Source organism: Salarias fasciatus, chromosome 9 (genome assembly GCF_902148845.1).
Source record: "Salarias fasciatus chromosome 9, fSalaFa1.1, whole genome shotgun sequence".
Lineage (NCBI taxonomy): Eukaryota > Metazoa > Chordata > Actinopteri > Blenniiformes > Blenniidae > Salarias > Salarias fasciatus.
Genome location: NC_043753.1, coordinates 19402770 through 19413570, shown reverse-complemented (window position 1 = coordinate 19413570; position 10801 = coordinate 19402770).

Sequence of the window (10801 nt, the reverse complement as noted above, 5' to 3'; positions counted from 1 at the left end):
GCTCCCTTAGAGATAGGGTGAGGAGGGAGGAGGGAGGAGTAGAGCCGCTACTCCTCCACATCGAGAGGAACCAGCTGAGGTGGCTCGGACATCTGTTTAGGATGCCTCCTGGACGCCTCCCTAGGGAGGTGTTCCGGGCATGTCCCACTGGGAGGAGACCCCGGGGAAGACCCAGGACATGCTGGAGAGACTGTCTCTCGGCTGGCCTGGGAACGCCTTGGGATCCTCCCAGAGGAGCTGGAGGAAGTGTCTGGGGACAGGGAAGTCTGGGCATCCCTGCTGAGACTGCTGCCCCCGCGACCCGGCTCCGGATAAGCGGTAGAAAATGGATGGATGGATGGATGGACTCTGTATAAATATTCCCAGTTGACATGGTCAAATGCCTTTTCGGCATCTAGGCTTAGGAGTACCATCTTATTTTTATTTTTAACAGCATGATCAATGATGTGCAGGGTCCAGCGAATATTGTCCTGTGTCTGTCTCTTTTTAATAAAGCCAGTCTGATCCAAACTAATTATTTCAAGCAGTGCGTTCTCTAACCGTTTTGAAATAATGTGAGTAAATATTTTATAATCTTGATTAAACACACTTATGGGCCGATAGTAACCAGAATCAAGCCTATCTTTACCCTCTTTAGCTATCAACGAAATGGATGCCTCATTCCACGATGGAGGCATTTCTCCCTTTTTTAAAACATAGTTGAAAACTGTTTTCATAGTTGGAACAATGAGGTCTTTCATCTCTTTATACCACTCCGAGGGAAAGCCATCAGGCCCCGGTGCTTTGTTTGTTTTACAGTCAGAGATGGCTTTTTTAAAGGGACTTAAGGCAAGATTTGTGAAAAACTACACATGCATTTCCACTTTATTCAATGCTAATGGGTCGTGAAGCATTAAAAACCTAAAATAACAGGCCAATCCGCGTATCTGTCTGTTGCCGTATACAGGCTGTGTGCCAAATAATTTGTTGCTGTTCGGGGTCCGAATTTCCCACGCAATCGTGGGGATGTGACGTAAATTGACGCTGTATGCACGTTGCCGAACAGGAAGAACATGGCCGCCGTGGACACAGACTCAAACACTGCTGGGATTAGGGGCGGGCAGTGTTGCCAACTTGGTGACTTTCTCGCTAAATCTGGCAACTTTCCAAAGCCTCTTTTCGACTTTTTTTTGTCAAAAGTAACTAGCAACAAATTTAGCGGCTTTTTCTGGTGCACTGGAGACGTGACAGGACGTCTCCGCTGTTCTCAGCAAGCAGCGGGTGCTGCGTGAGCCTCTCCCCCATCCCAAAGCACTCACAGGCGGCCAGTCTCAATGCTCCCTGCTGAGTTGGGGCCGAATGGGTAAACGGCCCGGAGATGCTCCACGGCGGCGACGGGAGAGCTCCAGCAGCCGCGGCCTGCTTCATGCGCCTCCGTGGATATGCGGCGGGTCCCTGCGCGCTCCGCGGCCGGCACAGAGCGCGTCTCCGCCCGGGAGCGGAGATCCGGAGCTGCCGCGCCGTGGCTTGCTCCACGGAGGCGCGTGAAGCAGGCGGCGGCTTCCACGGGCCGAGTGCAGCTGCCCCACGGAGGCTGACGGGAGAGCTCCGGATCTCTGCTACCGGGCGGAGACGCGCTCCGTGCCGGCCGCGGAGCGTGCAGGGACCTGCCGCATAAACATGGAGGCGGAGAGGAGCTCCGCGACAGATTTAAAAATGAATAGTTAGATTAATCAATGCATCGAAGAACTATTTCCTAGATTAATCGATTACAAAAGTAATCGTTTAACGCAGCCCTATTATCAGCGTTATCTCGTGAGTCAAAAAAATAAATTAAAAAAAAATAAAAATATGACCGAAGCCGGGCAGGCACCCGAATAAATATTGGATATGCGTTTGATTCATGGAGGGAACTTCAGCTGCATTTGGGAGTGAAAATGGATGCTTACAAAAATCACATAATATGCACTGTGGTCCTGCAGTAATCCGCGACGTAGCAAACAGCATGAGCATCCCTGGTGCAGCGCTGTGAAGATGGACATTCTGTAAAATGTTTGTGCGCGCTCCCGTGCCGCCTTGGCTGGTGGCTGCAGTTCCCCGCAACACCTATCGCGGCAGCACTGAGGTAAATTTTGAAAAGTTGCCTTAAGTCCCTTTAATTTCAGATTCAGTGATTTCAGAAGTTAAATTTTTGTTTTGATCTTCAGTCACTCTTGATAAAGTAATTGTGTCTAAAAAAATCAGCCATATTGTTTCCATCCACTTTCGGTTGACTGTATAAAGTCTTATAAAACAATAAAAAGGCTTCTTGAATATCATCTAATTTATTCATAACCATATTTGTTGGGGATTTCTTATTTTATGAATTGCATTTTCTATCTGCTGTTTTTTCAGTTTGTATGCCAATAATCTTGCTGATTTGCCTCCTGCCTCGTAGAAACTTGTCCGTAAAAAGGTCCTTTTTCTATTAATTTCGCTTGAAAAACTTCATTTATTTGATTTTTTATCTTTTTTAGTTCAATTTTTAAGTTTTTCTTTGGAGTTATTTTTGGAACATTTTCCATGTTCTTTAATTGTGCTTGAAGCTCCATTAAATGTTCCTTTTGTTTCTTTTTCAAAGTTGAACTACATCCAATTATCTTACCCCGCATAACTGCCTTAAGTGCATCCCATAATATTAAGGGAGACACTTGGCCATTGTCATTGTCAAGTAGATAATTTTTAATATCATCCCTAATTTTCTCCCTCATTGGATGTAAAATACTTGTATTTAGCCTCCAAAAAGTATCCCTTTTTTCTTTGCTAAAAATTATTTCCAAATATACTGGGACATGATCTGACAGATCCATAATGCCTATTTTACAAGAAAACACTCTGTGCATATCATTTCGGAACATGAAAAAAGAATCCAATCTAGAATAATAATTGTGAGGATGGGAAAAACTATAATCTCTTTTCGTTAAATTAAATTCTCTCCAAACGTCCAAGAGTCGAATTTCAGTCATTAATGATTTGATATTTTTTGTAGTTTTATTTAACCCCCCAATCTGTGGATTAGATGAGTCTGTGGACGGGTTCAATCGAATATTCAGATCTCCCCCTAAAACCAGAATGCCTTCCGACTCTACATTAATAAGATTAAAAAATTTGTTTATAAAATTTCCATTCTGATCCTGGGGGAGCATACACATTTATAATAGTGATTTAAACACCCTGCAAATATCCTTTAATCAAAACATACCGACCCTCTTTGTCTCTTTTTTCTTGAGTGCACTCAAAGTTTAATCTATTTGAAACCAATGTTTCAAATAGATAATAATAATGTTACAACACCTCTTTTAGAACTTTGTGGGCAAGAAGAAGAAAACTGTTTGAATCTCCATTTTTTTTAATTTATCATGCTCTACCTGATTTAAATGAGTTTCTTGGAGTAAAACAATTTCAATTTGTTCTTTTTTAAGTTTTGACATAATTTTGCCTCTCTTCATAGGGTTCCCCAAACCATTTACATTATACAGTAAGTTGCAATTTTAGTTGGCTTGACACCCTGCATTACTTGTGTAAGGGATCATTCCTGTATGTAAACCCAGTATAATAAGTACACCTCTCAGAACCAAACTAGTTTAAGAACATCAGAACAAAAAATAAAACACAAACATAAAGCCCACGGATTTCTAAAGAGAAGGCCATCAAGTTGGCCAAGGGAAGGGGAAGGGCCAGTACGTCTTGTTGTACAGGAGCGCCCTCTTCAGCCAGTAGGCCAGTACCACATGAGTCTGAAGGGATCATGTTGTTGTGATTTCCCGACTACCGGAGTACTATGTCCTCGCCCCCAGTCATTATAATAACAGCAGAAATTGCAAAGTGTTCATCAAAAAATACAAAACCAAAATATTCGAAGTGCGTTTATGTTAAAACTTCTATAAAACTTAAAACTATAGTTAAAACTATCTTAAAGTTTACCTCGTAAAAAAAAAAAAAAAAAAAAATCCAATGTCAGATTTTATGGCAAATCTTCTTGGTGTCGGAAAGCCTGAAGCCTCTCCTTAACTCTTTCAATGCTGGGATCCTCGCGTGACAGCCCTCTTCTTCCGCTCCTTCGCCAAGTGGATTGTCGGATTTGATCGAAAAGTGACATCGGTTTTTTGATGGGAGTGTCTAATATCCCCCTTTGCACCATGTCCTCAGTCGCTTCCTGTGCAGAGTTGTATGTCACTGGGCCTGTACTGTAGAACACTCTCATCTTGGATGGAAACGGTGTTTGGAAGCGAATATTCTTTTCCCAGAGCGCTGCCTTAGCTGCGTTGTACTCCTTTCGTCTCCGCTGCACCTCTGGGGCATAATCGTTATCCAGATACCCCCGCTTCTCATGAAAGTCAAAATCCTTTGCTTCCCATGCCTTTTTCAGGATCCACTCCTTTTTTGTGTAACTTGAAAACGTGACCACGAATGATCTCGTGGGGCTCCTGCTGGTGGTTTTGCCGCTAGTGCCCGGTGCGCCCTCTCAATAGCAAGCCCTGACGGTAAAGAGAGACCTAGGCCGTTTTCGAGTAAAGTTGTCACAAAATGAATCACAGATGGCGAACTGCTTTCGGCTCCCTCCTCTACGCCGTATATCCTCACATTATCACGGCGCGATTGTCCCTCCAGGGTTATCAGCTTAGCTTTGGTCTGAGCGTGGAGTTTAGCTAGCTCCATTAGCATCTCCTCTGTTGACTGGACGCGTGTCTCCATGGATTCAATCCTTTCCTCTGCTTCGTCCATTCTCCTGCCGATGCCATTCATATTCTCTTGCATTGCATCCAGTTGTGCCTTGTTGTCTTTCCTGAAATCCTTGCTGACCTTCTCCAGGGGTGCTGAACGCTTCTCCAGACTGCTCAGCCTTAACACCTGGTTTCAGCGCTCCTGCACAGCCTCCAATTTTTATTTCATCGACAATTTTAATCTTTTCTGGAACCGCCCAGCTTTTTATCACCAGGATGGACTCCACCCGAGCACGCTGGGCAGCTCCAATTTAGCGGGTAACATTCAGCACGCAGTCCACACATCCCCCGCTGACTGACTACCTGCAAGCCCTCCCCATCCACCACACGCCGCACACACCCCTCACACACCTTCACTGCCCCTGTACACACCACACATTGTACATAGCATCCCTGTCATCACCTCCTCCAGACACCACATCCCCCGGACTGTTTTTAAACGAAAAAGGACTCTTTTAACAGTGAAACTTCACCGAGAGCGCACATCCAGCCCACCCACCACCATTAATATGGCCCTGCTGAATGTGCACTCTCTCTTAAACAAATCTTTTATTATTAATGATCTCATTTTAGACAATAATTTAGACAGTCTGCTTTTAACTGAGACATGGCTTGGCACTGATGCACCTGTTATCCTCACTGAGGCTTCCCCATCGAGTTTTAACTTTTTATCTTCAGCCAGACAGGGTAAGAGGGGTGAAGGGACTGCTTCCATTTAAAAAAAAAACTTTATGAGTGCGTGTGCTGTAGCTTTTAATAGTTTTACCTCTTTCGAGCACCACGCCTTTGTTTTTAGCAGTCCCCCGATCCTGTGTTTAACAGTGTACAGACCCCCTCATTACTCTAGTCTTTTTATCACTGAATTTTCAGAACTTTTATCAATAATTCATTCTAAATATAACAGAATTTTAATAACGGGTGATTTTAACTTACACGTAGATGATAACTCGGACTCTATGTCCAGAGGCTTTTTAAACCTTTTAAAATGTTTAGATTTTAAACAGCATGTCACACAGCCAACTCACAACAGAGGACACACCCTGGACCTGGTTATAACCCACGGTCTGTCCATCAGTGTGTCCTCTGTTGTTGACCTGGCTGTGTCTGACCACTACTGTGTGTTTTTTAACATCACCAGTTTTAACCAGCAGGAAGCCCCGGTGAGAACAGTGAGGAGACGCTACCTTACTTCTGAAGTGGCTGCAAATTTTAAAGAGATTTTACAGAGCACTCCTGCGGTGATTTTACCTGCACCCTGTGATTTTATCGTTGACGATTTTAACAGTAAACTGAAGTCCAGCCTGGACTCAGTAGCTCCACTTTTAACTAAAACAATCAAGGGCCATTCCAAACCCCCGTGAAGGAAAAATGATAAAATCATCAAACTGAAAAGAAACTGCAGGAGAGCTGAAAGACGGTGGAGGAAATCCAAGTTGACTGTACATCATCAGATTCTACGTCAACAACTCAAAATTTACCATAATGCAGTTAAACAGGCCCGAATTTCCCACTTTTCTCAGCCTATTTCAGACAATAAAGACAACCCCCGGTCCCTCTTCTCCATCTTCAACATTTTAACTGGCACTAATTTTAATAAAGCTTTTAAGGAACAGACGCTCTCTGTGAAGACTTTGCAGACCACTTGTTGTGGATTTTTATTTAAAAAGTATCCTAGGCCAGCTACGATACAAAAGAAAAACCCCAAACATATATTCCAGAAAAAACGTAAAATCCTCAATTATATCCACTTGGTTCTTGAAGTCTTCAATCGTAGTTCTCCTCAGAACAATCAGGCAGAGTCGGAGTCAGGATGCAAAAAGAGGACTTTATTTCCAAAAAAACCCTCCGGCAGTCAGGCAGACCAAAAAGAACTGACGCGCCGATCGCTCTCCGCTCCATCTATTTATACTATTTTGTGGGAGTTCGTTGCTTCTTAATTGACTCTTCGTCAAGACACAATTGCTCAAAACCATTCGTTGCTTCTCAATTGACTCTCTTCCCCCCTCCCTACAAAGGTCAATGTCCGTGACCCCTTGGGAGGCCCTATCAGCCTCCATCAAGTCTCCATCAAGTCTCCATCCATCTTTCCCAAATGCCAGGTGTTGTGCAACAACTCACATAGTGTCACATTCCTTGTCCAATGAGCCTCATTTGCGCAAGAGGGAGACAGAGAGGCAATTGACCTGTAGTCTTAGCTTTAGAAAAAAGCAAACTGTCCAGCTGCCAAGAGGCTGCCATAAAAATGAAAAATGACAGGCAGGCAAACCTGAAAGAATACATTGTTTTTTCCACACATGAGTACACACACTACCAAAAACATGCATAATATGAATAATACTAAATAACATGAGATAATGAATACTAGATAAACATAATATGAAGAATACAATATAATTATTCAACACACTTCAGAACTAAAATCATGGACATCAGGTCTAGTCTTTTACCCCAACAGGTTTTATCAGTGAACACAGCTGAACCGTTGTCCATGCCAGAGGAAACACTGGACAGTTTTGACCTGGTTGATGCGAGGACTCTTGGTCTAGTTTTCTCCCAAGTAAAATCAACAACCTGCCTTTTAGATCCCATTCCCACACCACTTTTTAAATCACTTTATGGATTCCTTGAGGAACAGATTTTAAATATCATGAATTGCTCTCTTCAGACGGGTGTCTTCCCCACTGCCTTTAAAACGGCGGTGGTGAAGCCCCTTCTGAAGAAGAGCAATTTAGACCCCAATGTTCTTCATAACTACAGATCAGTATCCAACTTACCGTTTTTAAGTAAAGTTTTAGAAAGACTGGTTTTTAACCAAGTCAATGACTTTTTAATGATCAATAACGTTTTAGAAAGACATCAGTCTGGTTTTAGAGTGAACCACAGTACCGAGACGGCCCTTTTAAAGGTGCATTAAGGAGTTTTACAACCTTAAAAATACTTATTTTCCACCATAAATATGTTCCACATTTTTAATGATGTGTACAATGTGCCCTGACATATTCATTACAAGTACCTGTAACAGCGTTAAATTGTCACTTGAAAGTTGCAGTGCCGGTCCGGCACCACATTTTTTGGGGGGAGAATTTGAAAGGAATGACGTAATGCGCGCTCCGGCTGGTTAGGTTTCATTATGTCCGCCATTACTCCGCCAGATGCTTAGTGAGCAACAACTGAGCAGGATCTTCCAGAAAGTAAGAAAAGACTGGCTTCTAGCACTGCCACAACTCCAGCACAGACTCCACCAGGTAAAAGAAACTTAAATCTTACTTGAGCGCTTCTAAACGAGCGAAGACGGAGTCCCCCTCTTCCGTGCACGGGAGCCACAGGGACGAGTTTTTCACTAAGCTGCGTTACGCCCAAGGCCTGCAGGGGGCGCTGTTTCGCATAAAACGTGCAAACTCCTTAAGGCACCTTTAAAGATTTTAAATGATATCAGGTGGAATTTAGATGACAGAAAACTCACAGTGTTGGTTCTACTGGACCTAAGTGCCGCCTTCGACACAGTAGACCATCACATTTTAATAAATAGATTGAGTCACTTGGTGGGCCTCTCTGGTACTGTTCTTAACTGGTTTAGTTCTTATCTCACAGATTGATGTTTTTATGTAAGTATGGATACTTGTTCCTCAGGAACCCATGAAATTAGGTGTGGGGTTCCCCAAAGTTCAATTTTAGGTCCCATACTTTTTAATCTCTACATGCTTCCACTTGGGGATGTCATCAGGAGACACGGCATCAGCTTCCATAGTTACGCTGACGATACTCAGCTGTTCATCGCCGTCTCTCCTGATGACTCAGGGCCAATAGAAACCCTTTTTAACTGTATTTCAGACATCAAGTCATGGATGGCAGTGAATTTCCTACAGCTCAACCAGGACAAGACTGAGGTTTTAGTTATCGGTCCCGAAGGTCAGAGAGAGAAAATTTGACCTAAATTACGGGATTTTAAACCAGCACAATCAGTGAATAACCTGGGCGTGATTTTTGACTCTGCGCTAAATTTTATTCCACACATTAAAAACATGATGAAGACTGGATTTTATCATCTTGTGAATATAGCCAGAGTCCGCCCGTTTCTCTTTCAGGCCAGTACAGATGTCCTAATGCATGCTTTTATCTCCTGTAGATTAGATTATTGTAATGCCTTGCTCTCTGGTCTTCCCAAAAAGAACATTTCAAACCTGCAATTATTACAAAACTCAGCCGCACGCATGCTGATGAGGACCAGGGGGCGGGCCCACATTATACCGGTTTTACAGTCGCTGCATTGGCTCCCTGTCCGCTTCAGGATCGGCTTTAAAGTTCTCCTATTAGTTTTTAAATGTCTTAATGGCCTTGTGCCTTCTTATTTAGCTGATCTGTTTTTACCCTATCGACCCTCGCGGGCCCTGAGGTCCTCTGGCAGTGCCTTATTGTGTGTTCCAAAGGCCAGAACCAAGACCCATGGTGGGGCGGCCTTTAGCCATTACGGCCCCCGCCTGTGAAACAGCCTGCCGGAGAACCTCAGGACCTCAGAGACCGTTGATATTTTTAAAGGGAGGTTGAAAACACACCTTTTTATTCTGGCTTTTAATTGACCTTTTATAGTTCCTATTTCCATCATTTTTATTTTTTCTTTTTGTCTTTTTAAATTTTTAATATACTTATCCTATTTATTCTTCTATTCTTATTATATAGTTCTAACTTATTTTACCTTTTTACTTTATAATCTTATCTTACTTATTTTTTATTAGCTTTGTATCATGTCTTTTTATGTTTTTAGCTGCTTAACTCCAGTGTTTACTGAGCGGGGTCCTTCACACTGGGAGTTGGTCCCGGTCCGGTGCTGGGGTCACTGCGCTCAACTCCTCTGATCCTGGCTGGCCTGGGGGTCTCCACACTTTGGTGTGCGGGTTCCCCTTGGTTGGACGGGGTCGGGGGTTGAGCGCTGGGGCCCCAGTATTAATGACCTTTGCCTTCTCCTGGTGTGGACGGCCCCACTGGTAGTGTTTTCCCATGATGCTTAGTGCCATGCCATGTCTCCTCTGCTTTGCTGTGTACAAAGAATTGGGAGTGTCTGTTTGTGTGTGTGTGTGTGTGTGTGTGTGTGTGTGTGTGTGGTGTATACCTATTGATGGTGCAGTTTTTACTCTTGTTTTTATTATTGTTTTACTGTTCAGCACTTTGCGTTGTTTTTATTAATGTGAAAAAGTGCTATACAAATAAAGCTTGATTTGATTTGATTTGATTTGACAAGAGCGCGCTCGTTCCAGCTCAGCAGGCAGCTCTCTAGGCCACCTCGCAGTGGGCGGTGTCTGGGACTCCACACCCACTCACCTCAATGTGTTGGAAATGACTGCGGTGCAGCAGGTGCCATTTCGAGCCCAGACTGCAGGGCAGTCATATGTTGGTCAGGCCAGATAACACAATGGTGGTGGCTTACCTGAACAGGCAGGGAGGGACGAGATCTCCCCCCTGCATTGCTAGGCGGCGGAGATCCTGTTGTGGGCAGACCAGCACCTGTCCTCTCTGAGAGCTCGACATGTGCCCGGGGATCTCAATGTTGGCGCAGACAGACAGTCTTGGGGAGACCCACTCTCCGATGAGTGGAGCCTGTCACCCCGAGTGGCAGCCCGACTCTGGCACAGGTTCGGGCCCCCTCGCGGTGGACCTTTTTCACCAGTGCAGAGAACGCACAGTGCCCACTTTGGTTCTCGCTCAGGTTGTCAGACGAACCCCGTCTCGGGGTAGACGCTTTTGCGCACAGGGTCTGGCCTCCGGACCTCCTGTACGCTTTTCCTCCGACCCGCCTCTTCACCCCATTGCTGCGCAGGGTGAGGGTGCAGGGCGTCAATCCAGGGTCCACGTGATAGTGGTGGCCCTGGACACCCCGAGCACTAGGTGGTACCCGGACCTGGTTCAGCTGACAATCGGGGATCCTTGGCCGATTCCTGATGAGCCCGATGCCCTACTTCAGGCGATGGACGCCCTTCGGTCCCACCCGTCTTGGGCAGGAGACTCCTGGCCTGGATGCTGATAGGGTGAGACAAGTTGGAGTAGATCTCCCCCCCGGCTGTGGT